Source organism: Pristis pectinata, chromosome 2 (assembly GCF_009764475.1).
Source record: "Pristis pectinata isolate sPriPec2 chromosome 2, sPriPec2.1.pri, whole genome shotgun sequence".
NCBI lineage: Eukaryota > Metazoa > Chordata > Chondrichthyes > Rhinopristiformes > Pristidae > Pristis > Pristis pectinata.
This window is the reverse complement of record NC_067406.1, coordinates 31,625,128-31,638,685: the sequence shown is the minus strand read 5'-3', so window position 1 is coordinate 31,638,685 and position 13,558 is coordinate 31,625,128.

Here is a 13,558-nt window from a genome sequence, read left to right as displayed (position 1 = left end):
ATCTCGAATTCACATTCAGAAAGAGTTGTAGAAGCGCATACATTTGTAACATTCAAAGGAAAACTGTATACATACTTGAAGGTTTGAAAAATTACAGGGCCATGACAAATTGCACGGGAGATGGAGTAATCCAATAGGTCTTTAAAAGAACTGGCACTGTAATGATGGGCTGAATGGCCTCTTTCTATGCTGTACCATTCTATGACTTCGGCTTTGCGTTTGAGACACCTTTCTCTCACATACTTTATGATAAAGTATATGCTGTCAAATTCTGTTGGCACTTCAATTTCGTCTGCAAAGGTTAGGTGCCTAAGTAAAGGTTGACTATTACACAAGAACCCCATGCAATTATTTGACCCAATGTAATTCTCAGAATTTATCCAAACATCTTTGCATGTGAAAAATTCCTAAGACAGACTTGGCTTCTTTTTAAAATACACCGACTAGCAATGGTGTCTTATTTCCAGTCACGACAAGTGCTATAAATGGAGCTACTTCCCCATATTTGTTGGATAAGCCACCTGTTGGCTTTGGACATACATATTTAACTTGAAATTGGCATAAATTGCAAAAAAATGCAATATGGTGGACATTTGTATCAGCCTGTTTTTCGACTGAGAAAGGTCACACAATGGGAGCGCAAGCCAGAAGCAAGAGGACCCTCACAAATTTGAGCTGTAGGTTTTACCAGCCTGATCCGATGAGTTGCAGCTGCCAATCAGACCACCAGACACAACTTATTAGTTCCACAGAGTGTAAATGCACTGTCCTACTCTATTTCAATGATCCTCAGGAGGGGAGAAAATGGGTAAATGGAGAAGAGCTGGGGTCACCAGTGGTCTACACAAAGGCACTACTGTTCATCCTGCCTCTATGTTAAGGGTTTTTTTCCCACATTGTTTTTCACTGACAGTCTCTAGCCATGCCTTTAAGTACCAGCTGACACCAGCAGCAATCAGAGAAGCCCATTTTCAGGAAGGGGGCCTCAAGCAGCTGCTCAGCTCCCTTTTTACATTAACAAAGGGCTCCCCAACATTTTCTTCTGGCTTGTGGCCCAAACAGCTTTACTGGACTCACTACTAATATGGTGGGCAGCACACTTCCAGCTCACAATATGCATACACAAACTGCTATTTATATTAGATGCTTATGCATCCATATTGTACCATTAATCTGGCCAATGTCAATGTGTTTCTAGCCCAACATCTTTCTCTCTCATGATTTACAATACTTTGTAACAATTAATCAAGATAGCAGCTTCCTCGTGATTGTAATATACAAACTACTTACAGCACATACACCTATTATTCTCTATTATCCTCTTGGCTCTTTGCCAGAGATAATCCAAAATTAATCCTTGCCATTTCGCCCTTGCCACAACCTTGGTCTTCCTTGGTTTTAAACATTTATCCTTTTTTATGTATTGGTGTCTGCCACAGCCTCTCCTTATGACAAAACATTGCATGCTTTACCAATAAAAAATCTACTAATCTATTTCTTTATTCACTTAGTGATATGTTTAAACAGAACTATTTGTCACCAATTCCCCACCCCAATCCTTTCAAAGAGCTGTCACCAAAGAACTATCAAACAAAAATTATTCACTTGAAGCATACATTTCTGATTCAAATATAATACCTGCTATACCTAAACAAAACATGTTGGAAGTTTCCCATGCTAAGATGATCACTTACGGTCCAGTGACTCAAGAGTTTTTGGTTGAACACTTGCATTTGGGATACTGCATTTGGAATTTCCCCGTATTTTTCCATAATCCCATTCTCATGACATGAACTTGCTTGCAGGAAGGGGTGTTGTTGCATCAATATATTTTATCCCAGCTTCAAGAAGCATAAGTCTTGAAGTTGCCTTTGGATTCGCACACTAATTTTGACAGCCATTTTACACAGTGTTTCTAGGCGCACAATCTATTGACATAATTTGGCTGCAAGACAACAAGAAGATAAGGAAACTGATCACGATTGGAAACTAAGGGGCAAATAAAAATGCCTACCTTTTATCTGTCAAAAGTAGGTCTGACTGTGGCGTGCGCTGCCCAGGCACGGTTAACCGGCCAACCCCAGCGCCCATCATAAGCTCTTATGACAAATGCTCAATAAGTGATTCGTTGCCTGTTTCAGATGTACGGAAAACGACACCGCGGTTTACCAAGTATCTGCCAGAAACTCAAAGGGCATCGCCATCTGCTCCTCCGTTTTGCAAGTTGGTTTCGTCATGGAAGCTCAGGCGAAGCAACAAATGATGCAGAAGCTGAACGAGAGAAAGCGGGCCAAGAAAGCGCCCAGCTCTCCTGAAGTGAATAGTCCGAGCGGTCACCGCAAAACCTATAAGGATGACAGTTCGACTGCAACTGCGAACATTCATTTGGACCTTGCTGAAAATCGAGCGCGGCCACCGGCTGAAGGAGAAAAAGATCGAAGTATAGAGGGGAGCCCAGCTGGAGTCTCGGCTTCTGCAGGACGGATGAGCAGTTCGGACGAGGTAGAATCGTCAGCTGTTCCCCACCACCCAAATACGGGCAAGAGGCATCAGCTGAACGAGGTCCCAGAGACCGGCGCTGGATCCCAGATCTTCACAGAGGGAGACCGGAGCTACAACCCTCGGATGGGCGACTTATCCGGAGCTGCTTTTCCAAGGAGAACGAAGAAAAAATTCCGAATGTCTGACGGAGACGTTATCGGCGAAGGTCTTCCCAGAAGTGCCGTCCAGTCGTGCAGCCCAACGCATCCCTGTGGCGCCAAGGGCCTCATAACCCCAGATGACGAGTATTATTTGGACTTGTTGGTGTGTTCTGATATTCTGACTGAAGAGAACGACGCGGCGTGGCGGCAAAAGTTGGACTCCCGCCATTACGTGTCACTGTCAGCCGGGAGTGAAGACCCTGAAACTGACGAGGAGAGATGGACAAGCCAGCCCGCGCCCCTCGGCCGCCCCGACCCCAAGCCGACAGCCATTGGCGTAATTGGTGCTCCTTGTTGTCAACTCGAAGCCGCGGCTGTGGGCATTGGGACTAGGGCGAGTTCCACCCGCATCTCCACTCTGATGGGAAGAAGCCCCACTTCGGAAGAGAGCCGCGCTCCTGGAAAAGGAGGAGATGAAACTTGCTCCATCCCGTCCGAGTTGTCCACGCTCTCCACCGAGGACCAGACGGCTGCATGGAAAGGGGTGAGTTCAAAGCAGCCGCCAGCCTCAGTAAACCCCGAGATGATCGCTGGCGAAAAGAGAGTAGGGCTGGTCTCCGACGGTCGAATCGAATTTGTCAGGGCGGAGGAAGGCAAAACAACTGAAGTTGAAAAGGGGGGAGTTTTGAAGGAGGAATGTTGGCAGAAAACTTCCTTAAAGGAAGACAATCCAGAAGACACGAGGAGTAGCCTAGGTGGAGGGACTCTACCAGGCGGCGAATTGTTGGGTACAGGCGAGATGTACAACTTGCCGCTCCGGACGAGCACCACGCAATCACATGCTTTAAGTGAAATCTGCGAATTCACGACCAGCAGCAGACTGCCCCACGCAAGCGAACGTCCTGTCAAACCCCCTGCAGTTTTGGAAAACGCCTCACTTCGGATGGAAGGAGAGTGCATCCATGAAAGAGAAGAGGCGGAGACGGGCTCTGAGGAGAAAAGCTGCAGTTCGTCAGGGAGGGTATGTCCATGCACATCCAACATTTTATTCCATATACATTCACACGAATTAACAAATTGAAAGCAAATTGAACTACATTCAGTGCACAAGATAATTTATCCCCAAATAAATACATCAAAACACGTTCAAGAGAGCCATAACATATAGGTTAACCTTGCTGAATGAGTTGTCCTTTACTATAAATCAATGTCTTTTACCCAAGCGGGGAAAGCACTGCTTGCAATTACTACGGGTGCCTTTAGTTTGTATCCGAATCAGACGCACCTTGCCATTCCAATCAAAGCACAATATTACATTTCGAACAGTCTTGTACATGAGCACTCTGTTCGGCATCACACCTCAATGTGGCTGTCGGAGCTCAGAACAATCGGTATACAAATAGGCTAAATATTGATTGATTGGGCTTAACTTCCCTTATATATGGTGGTGAAACGTTTGAGACTTTCAAACTATTGAGGTTTGTGTCAGAGGATAACGATGTATAGGCAGATGAGAGTTTGCCTGAAATTCCATCCTCGCTACATAAGCAGAGCCTTCAGTCCATCTAAACAAGTAACTAAATATGACAACACTACGTCAGCCCTTGAGGTGTAGGTGGGTGGAACTTCTGACTCCAAGCAAATAGGTCATTGTATCTTGAAGTTGGTATAGTCAGAAATTCAAGTCTGTCGAATGAGGGAGGAATTTGAAAGTTTGACAATGTACAAACAAGATAAAAATATTTTGAGTGGAGGATATATATATTTATATATACACATACATATATAAATTCTGGGCATAAAACAATGTCAGCCTCTTATAACTAGGAGTTAAAATCACAAAACTGCAATGCTGGATATCTGAAATAAAAATAGAAAACACTGGAAATACTCAGCAGGTCGGACAGCATCTGTGGAAAGAGAAACAGAGTTAATGCTTGAGGTCAAAGACAATCTGTTTCTCTTCCCACAGGTGCTGCCTGGCCTGCTGAGTGCTTCCAGCATTTTCTGTTTTTATTTCCTAGGATTGTAAGGTCACAAAGTTTGATAGAGACGTGAATTATCCAATCACCTCCATTCTGGCAGCCCCATTAAGTAATCTGAAATGGTTTAACACTTCCAATTGAACGGGATTTGGCTTGGAGTTTTACTTTGTCTTTCACCATCCTTTTGTTGCAAAGTTGGGACACATGTTGCCCTGCATTATTCACAATTCATATTTCCTTATGGCAAATAGGAGGACATTCAGCCCATGGAGCCTATTGCCAGCTCTCTGAGAGATCCCTTCAATTCCATCACCCCACTTATTTCCTTGTGACCCATTCTCCCTCACATGCCCATCAACTGCCCCCAGTTCTCCTACCGCCTACATCAAGAGCAATTTACAGTCGCCAATTAACCTGCCAACAAGGACTTATTTGGGATCTATACAAACTCAACACAGGCAGCCCTATAGGTCAGGATCAAACTCACAGGAGTGGTGAAGCAGCAGCACTACCCGCTGCACTGCAGTGCCCTCCTTGATACACCACTACAATTTATATTTGCCTGTTGGTATACAACAAATGTAAGGAAGATGTTGTACCATGGAGTGTATCAAGGACAAGTCTTCATTTGACATCCAAAAGTAGCCACTTAAGAGCGGGGATTCACTGGTTGCAAACTGGAAAGGGAAAGGAATATATTTTTTATCCAAACTGATACCAGTAGATTGCTATCTGACCAGTTAACATCAAATACAATATGATGGTTATCAATATAATCTGTGATATATAGTAAGGTGAAATTCTCTATTATTCTCTGAAAAGCGCAATCCACGATGTTATAAGGCTTTGATCTGTGAATTACCTGTGAAAAAACTGCCCAGAAAATGAATTATAATCATGGGCATACTATCTGGAGAACAGAGATCAGGGGAATAAGATGTCAAATGGGACAATTTTGACCTAACTCACTAAGTTACCAACTTGCATGTCTTAAGGATGTGGGAGGAAGTTGGAGAACCCAGAGGAAATCCACATGGTCAAACGTGGACCATACACACTCCACATAGACAGCACCAGAGGTCAGGCTTCAGTTCAAGCTGTGAGGCAGCAGCACTGTTTGCTGTGCTATGGTACCCAATTATAGAACCTGATTTATCAGTTAAGATGTATAATATGTAACAAAATGGAATATGTTATTTGTATATTTATTAAAGGAACTAATCAATATTAACCTGATCACTCAATTAGTGAGGAGCATGAATAATTAAGCCCGCCCCTCCATAGATTCTGTCTATACCTCTCGCTGCCTTGGTGAAGCAGCCAGCATAATCAAAGACCCCACCCACCCGGGTCATTCTTTCTTCTCTCCTTTCCCATCAGGCAGAAGATACAGGAGCCTGAGGGCATGTACCACCAAGCTCAAGGACAGCTTCTGTCTCACGGTGATAAGACTATCGAACAGTTCCCTTATATGTTGAGATGGACTCTTGACCTCACAATCTACCTTGTTGTGACTTGCACCTTATTGTCTACCTGCACTGCACTTCCCTGTAGCTGTGACACTTTACTCTGTACTCTGTTATTTTTTTACCTGTACTACCTCAATGCACTCTGTACTAACTCAACGTATCTGCGCTGCGCTGTGTAATGAATTGATCTGTATGAACAGTGTGCAAGACAAGTTTTTCACTGTACCTTAGTACGAGTGACAATAATAAGCCAATACCAATACCAATACCAATAATAGCTTGAAGGAGGAGCAGAGTAAGAGAGTAACAAAAGTATAGAGCTCGGAACGGGACGCAGCGCAGATCTGAGGCAAGAAGTGGGAAATCAAAAGAACGACTACTATGTGACAGTGGAATCAGTGCAGAGAGGAGAGGACAACTAAACCAAAGGAACTATATTAATTACTGAGATGAAGTATTGACATTTGATAAGGATTAAAGATAGAGAACTAAAACAGTTTAATAACTTAATTTACATAAATTAATTAAATTAAAGGTAATTTAAGGATTACACAAGAGATCTGGTAAATTTTAGTCAATCGTTTGATAAATAAAGACGTGGCAATTTTCCTCAGTCCCATTGAATGCTCCCTGTGCGGACAAGAGTGGAGTCTGTAGGAAGGATGAGCAACTGAACCGTGGCACCGTGGTTCAGGGACCCATTCAAGAGGGGGAAGAGAAGAGAAATGTAGTTGTAATCCGGGATAGTATAGTCAGTGGAATAGACACAATTCTCTGTCACAAGGATTGCAAGTCCTGGCGGCTATGTTGCCTGCCTGCTACCCGAGTTCAGGACATCTCATCTGACCTGCAGAGGAATTTGGAATGGGAGGGGAAAGATCCAGTTGACATAGTCCATGTGGGTACCAATGACGTAGGTAGAACAAGGAAAGGGGTTTTGCTGAGGGAATTTGAGCAGCTAGGGACTAAATTAAAAAGTAGAACCAAAAAGGTAATAATCTCTGGATTGCTACCTGAGCCATGTGCAAATCAGCACAGGGTAAATAAGATCAGAAAGTTAACTGCATGGCTCAAGGATTGGTGTGGTAGAAGCGGGTTTGAATTCATGGGATATTGGCACCAATATTTGGGAAGGAGGGAGCTGTTCTGATGGGGCGGGCTCCACCTGAGCCATGCTGGGACCAGAGTCCTGGCAAATCACATAACTAGGGCTGTGAATAGGGCTTTAAACTAAATAGTAGGGGGATGGGTTCAACAGATTGGAAAAATATGGATAAAGTAAAAGGGAAGGAGAACGCAGGAGAGGTTACTGAAGTCTTCAGAATAAAGAATAAGACAGAAAGTTTATAAAGGGATAAGAATTTAACTTCAGGCAACATGGAGACAAATTTGAGAAGAAGGGTGGTGAATACAGGACTGAAGGTGTTATATTTGAATGCATGCAGCATACGAAATGAGGTAAATGAGCTTATAGCGCAGTTAGAAATTGGCAGGTATGATGTTCTGAGCATCACATAGTCGTGGTTGAAAGCAGATCACAGCTGGGAGCTAAACATCCAAGGATACACACCCTATCAAAAAGACAGGCAGGTGGGCAGAGGGAGTGAGGCGGCTCTGTTGGTAAAAAATGAAATCAAATCCTTATCCAGAAGCGACATAGGATCAGAATATGTAGAATCATTGTGGGTCGAGTTAAGAAACTGGAAGGGTAAAAAGACCCTGTTGGGAGTTTATATACAGGCCTCTGAATAGTAGCCAGGATGTGGGGTACGAATTACAACAGGAGATTGAAAAGGCATGTAAAAAGGGCAATGTTACGGTGGTCATGGGGGATTTCAATATGCAGGTAGATTGGGAAAATCAGGTTGGGTCTGGATTCCAAGAGAAGGAATCTGTAGAATGCCTACGAGATGGCTTTTTAGAGCAGCTTGTGGTCGAGCCCACGGGGAAAAGGTGATTCTGGATTTGGTGTTGTGCAATGAACCAGATTTGATTAGGGAGCTTAAGGTAAAGGAACCCTTGGGAGGCAGTGAACATAATATGATAGAATTCACCCTGCAGTTTGAGAGGGAAAAGCTAAAGTCGGATATATCGGTATTACAATTGATTAAAGATGACTACAGAGGCATGAGAGAAGAGCTGGCCAAAGTTGATTGGAAGGGGACCCTAGCAGGGATGACGGTAGAGCAGCAATGGCAGGAGGTTCCAGGAGTAATTCAGAAGACAGGATCAGTTCATCCCAAAGAAGAAGAAGCATTCTAAAGGGAGGATAAGGCAACCATGGCTGACAAGGGAAGTCAAAGACAGCATAAAAGCAAAAAATAGTGGGAAGCAAGAAGATTGGGAAGCTTTTAAAAACCAACAGAAGGTAACTAAAAAATCAATAAAGGGAGTAAAGATGAAATATGAAGGTAAGCTAGCCAATAATATAAAAGAGGATACCAAAAGACTTTTCAGATATATGAAGAGTAAAAGAGAGGCAAGAGTGGACATTGGACTGCTGGAAAATGACACTGGAGAGGCAGTAATGGGGAACAAAGGAATGGCAGGTGAATTGAATAAGTATTTTGCATCAGTCTTCACTGTGGAAGACACCAGCAACATGCCAGAAGTTCATATTAGTCAGGGGACAGAAATGAGTGTCGTTGCTATCACTAAGGAGAAGGTGCTTGGGAAGTTGAAAGGTCTGAAGGTAGATAAGTCACCTGGACTGGATGGACTACACTCCAGGGTTCTGAAAGAGGTAGCTGAAGAGATTGTGGAGGCATTCATAGTGATCTTTCAAGAATCTCTAGAGTCAGGAGTGGTTCTGAAGGTCTGGAAAATCACAAATGTCACTCCACTCTTTAAGAAGGGAGGGAGGCAAAAGGCAGGAAATTATTGCTATTGGTATTGATTTTTTATTGTCACTTGTACCAAGGTACAGCAAAAAACTTGTCTTGAATACCGATCCTACAGATCAATTAATTACACAGTGCATTGAGGTCGTACAGGGTAAAAACGATAACAGGATACAGAGGCAAAAGATGTCATAGCTACAGGGAAGTTCATTGCAGGTAGACAATAGGTGCAAGGTCATAACAAGGTAGATTGTGAGGTCAAGAGTCCATCTCATTGTATAAGGGAACCGTTCAATAGATTTATCACAGTGGGATAGAAGATATAGGCCTGTTTTTCTTTTAGTAGGGTTTTTATTATAAGGTTTAGTTTTTATAAGGTTCTTTTTTATAAGTTGTTATATAAGTTTTAATCGGGAATAGTGGGGGCTGGACTGCGCAGGCGCATGACGTCAGCAGGTAAGGCGCGGGCAGTTTAAAAAGCAAACCGCCATATCCAGTGGGCAGCGTCGGAACTGGCAGTGGAGTGAGAGGGAGCAGAGTGGTTGGGCTTTGGCTTAAGGGGCTTAGGTGTAAAGGGGCAAGGCAGGTGAGTAGCTGGTAAGTAGGTAAAGGTAAGGTTTTACCTGTTATCTGTTTATAAATTTTTAAGTATGAAAAACTAGGGGGAGAAAAAAAGAATTAGTTCAGATGGAGGACATGGTGGTGTGCTGCAGCTGCTTGGTGTGGGAGCCCATGGACCTTGCTGTAGTCCACGATGACCACATCTGCAGTAAGTGCTTGAGGCTGGAGGAACTTTGGCTCAGAATTGATGAGCTGCAGTTGCAGCTTCAAACACTGCGCAGCATCAGGGAGGGGGAGAGGTATGTAGATACTGTACATCAGGAGACGGTCACCCCCCCCCCCCCCCTTAGAGCAGGTACTTCTGGAGTCCCAGAAGTAGATAGAAGGGTGACTGTCAGGGGAGGGAAGAGGAAAAAGAAAACAAACAGGCAGATAGAGCACAGGACCCTGGAGGCTGTTCCCCTCAATAACAAGTTTTCCGCTTTGGAAGCTGTTGAGGGAGATGATCTGCCGGGGCCTAGCAGCAGTAGCCAGGTCTATGGCACTGGGACCGTTCCTGCTGCTCAGAATGGAAGGGAGGAGAAGAAGAAGGCAGTAGTAATAGGGGACTCGATAGTCAGGGAAACAGATAGGAGGTTCTGTGGCAGTGAGCATGAATCCCGGATGGTATGTTGCCTCCCAGGTGCCAGGGTCCGGGATGACACTGATCAGGTCCACAGGATCCTAGAGCGGGAGGGAGAACAGCCAGAAGTTGTGGTTCATGTTGCTACCAACGACATAGGTAGGAGGAGGAATGAGGTCCTGAAAAGTGAGTTTAGCGAGCTAGGCAGAAGGCTGAAGAACAGGAACTCAAGGGTAGCAATCTCAGGGTTGCTGCCAGTGCCACGCGATAGTGAAGGTAGGAATAGGAGGAGATGGCAAGTAAATGCATGGCTGAGAAGTTGGTGCAGGAGGGAGGGTTTTAGATTTTTGGATCATTGGGATCTCTTCTGGGGAAGGTGGGACCTGTACAGAGAGGACAGGTTACACCTGAACCTGAGGGGGGGGGGGGGCAATATCCTTGCAGCCAGGTTTGCTAGGGTGGTTCAAGAGGGTTTAAACTAGATTGCAAGGGGGAAGGGAACCAGAGGAGTAGGTCAGAGGAAGACGGGATGGGGAAAAGTCAGATCTGACAGGTAGAGAGGCTTTGAGGAAGGAGAAGCAGAGTACAGGCTATAAAAGTAGTAAGGCGGATGGGCTAAAGTGCATTTACTTAAATGCAAGAAGCATCAGGAATAAGGGAGATGAACTGAGAGCTTGGATAAGTACATGGGACTACGATATTGTGGCTATTACAGAGACATGGCTGACATGAGGGCAGGAATGGATATTGAATATTCCTGGTTTTCAGTGCTTTAAAAGGGATAAGGAGGTGGGGAGAAGAGGAGGAGGGGTGGCGATACTGGTCAGGGATACTGTTACAGCTGCAGAAAGGGTAGATAATGTAGAAGGATCCTCTCTAGAGTCAATATGGGTGGAAGTTAAGAACAAGAAAGGAGCAGTTACCCTCCAGGGAGTATTCTATAGGCCCCCCCGGTAGCAGTAGGGATACTGAGGAACAGGTTGGGAGGCAGTTTTTGGAAAGATGCAAAAATAACAGGGTTATTATAATGGGAGACTTCAACTTTCCAAATATTGATTGGCACCTACTTAGTGTCAAAGGTTTAGACGGGGCGGAGTTAGTTAAGTGTGTCCAGGACAGATTCCTGACAAAGTATGTTGACAGGCCTACTAGAGGGAATGCCATATTACATCTAGTTTTAGGTAATAAACCGGGATAAATGACAGATCTCTCGGTGGGTGAGCATTTGGGGGACAGTGCCCATTGCTCCATAACCTTCAGAATTGTCATGGACAGGGATAGGAGCAAAGAGGACAAGAAGATATTTAATTGGGGAAAGGCAAATTATGAGGCTATAAGGCGAGAACTTGGGAGTGTAATTTGGGATGACATTTTTGAAGGGAAATATACTATGGAGATGTGGTCAAAGTTCAGGGATCTTTTGCAGGATGTTAGGGATAAATTTGTTCTGGTGAGGCAGAGAAGGAATGGTAGGGTGAAGGAACCATGGGTGGCGAGAGAGGTGGAACAACTAGTTAGGAGGAAGAAGGCAGCATACATAAGGTGTAAGCAGCAAGGATCAGATAGGGCCCATGAGGAATATAGAGTAGCAAGGAAGGAACTTAAGAGCGAGAAGGGGGCATGAAAAGGCTTTGGCAAGTAGGGTTAAGGAGAATCCCAAGGCTTTTTTCTCAGAAGGATGGCTAGGGTAAAGGTAGGTCTGATTAAAGACAAAGGTGGATGTGCCTGGAAGCTGTGGAAGTGGGTGAGGTTCTCAATGAATACTTCTCTTCAGTATTCACCAAGGAGAGGGATCTTGATGATGCTGAGGACAGCATTGGTAAGGGTAATGTTCTGGAGTATGTAGATATTAAGAGAAAGGATGTGTTGGAGTTGTTAGAAAATATTAGGACAGATAAGTCCCCGGGGCCTGACGGAATATTCCCCAGGCTGCTTCGAGAGGCAAGGGAGGAGATTGCTGAACCATTGGTTAGGATCTTTGAGTCCTCGTTGTCCACGAGGATGGTAACGGAGGATTGGAGGGTGGCAAATGTTGGCCCCTTATTCAAAAAATGTAGTAGGGATACTCCAGGGAATTACAGACCAGTGAGCCTTACATCTGTGGTGGGTAAGCTGTTAGAAAGGATTCTATGAGATAGGATCTATGAGCATTTAGAGAATCATGGACTGATTAGGGACAGCCAGCATGACTTTGTGAAGGGAAGATCTTGCCTCACAGGCCTGATAGAGTTCTTTGAGGAGGTGACCAGGAAGATTGATGAGGGTAGTGCAGTGGATGTGTTCTACATGGATTTTAGTTGATAAGGTTCCGCATGGTAGGCTTCTTCAGAAGGTCAGAGGCCAAGGGATCCAGGGAGGCTTGGAAGTGTGGATTCAGAATTGGCTTGCCTGTAGAAAGCAGAGGGTTGTGGTGGAGGGAGTGCATTCGGATTGGAGGGCTGTGACTAGTAGTGTCCCACAGGGATCGGTTCTGGGACCTCTACTTTTTGTGATATTTATTAATGTCTTAGATGAAGGGGTGGAAGAGTGGGTTAGCAAGTTTGCAGATGACACAAAGATCGGTGGTGTTGTGGATAGTGTGGAGGGCTGTCAAAGCTTACAGAGGGATATTGATAGGATGCAGGGCTGGGCTGACAAGTGGCAGATGGAGTTCAATCCAGAGAAGTGTGAGGTAGTACACTTTGGAAGGACCAACTCCAAGGTGGAGTACAAGGTAAATGGCAGGATTCTGGGCAGTGTAGAGGAGCAGAGGGATCTGGGGGTTCATATCCACAGATCATTGAAAGTCGCCTCACAGGTAGATAGGGTAGTTAAGAAAGCTTTTGGGATGTTAGCTTTCATAAGTCGTGGGATCAAGTTTAAAGAGCCGCGAAGTAATGATGCAGCTTTACAAAACTCTGGTTAGGCCACACTTGGAGTACTGTGTCCAGTTCTGGTCACCTCATTATAGGAAGGATGTGGAGGTGTTGGAAAGGGTGCAGAGGAGATTTACCAGGATGCTGCCTGGATTGGAGAGTATGGATTATGAGGAGAGACTAAAGGAGCTAAGGCTTTACTCATTGGAGAGAAGGAGGATGAGGGGAGACATGATAGAGATATACAAGATATTAAAAGGAATAGATAGAGTGGACAGCCAGCGCCTCTTTCCCAGGGCACCAATGCTCAAAACAAGAGGACATGCCTTTAAGGTAATGGGTGGGAAGTTCAAGGGAGACATCAGAGGGAGGTCTTTCACCCAGAGAGTGGTTGGTGCATGGAATGTGCTGCCTGGGATGGTGGTGGAGACTGATACATTGGTCAGGTTCAAGAGATTGTTAGATAAGCATATGGATGAATTTAAGATAGAGGGATATGTGGGAGGAAGGGGTTAGATAGTCTTCGGTGTGGTTCGAAGGGCGGCACAACATGGTGGGTGGAAGGGCCTGTATTGTGCTGTATT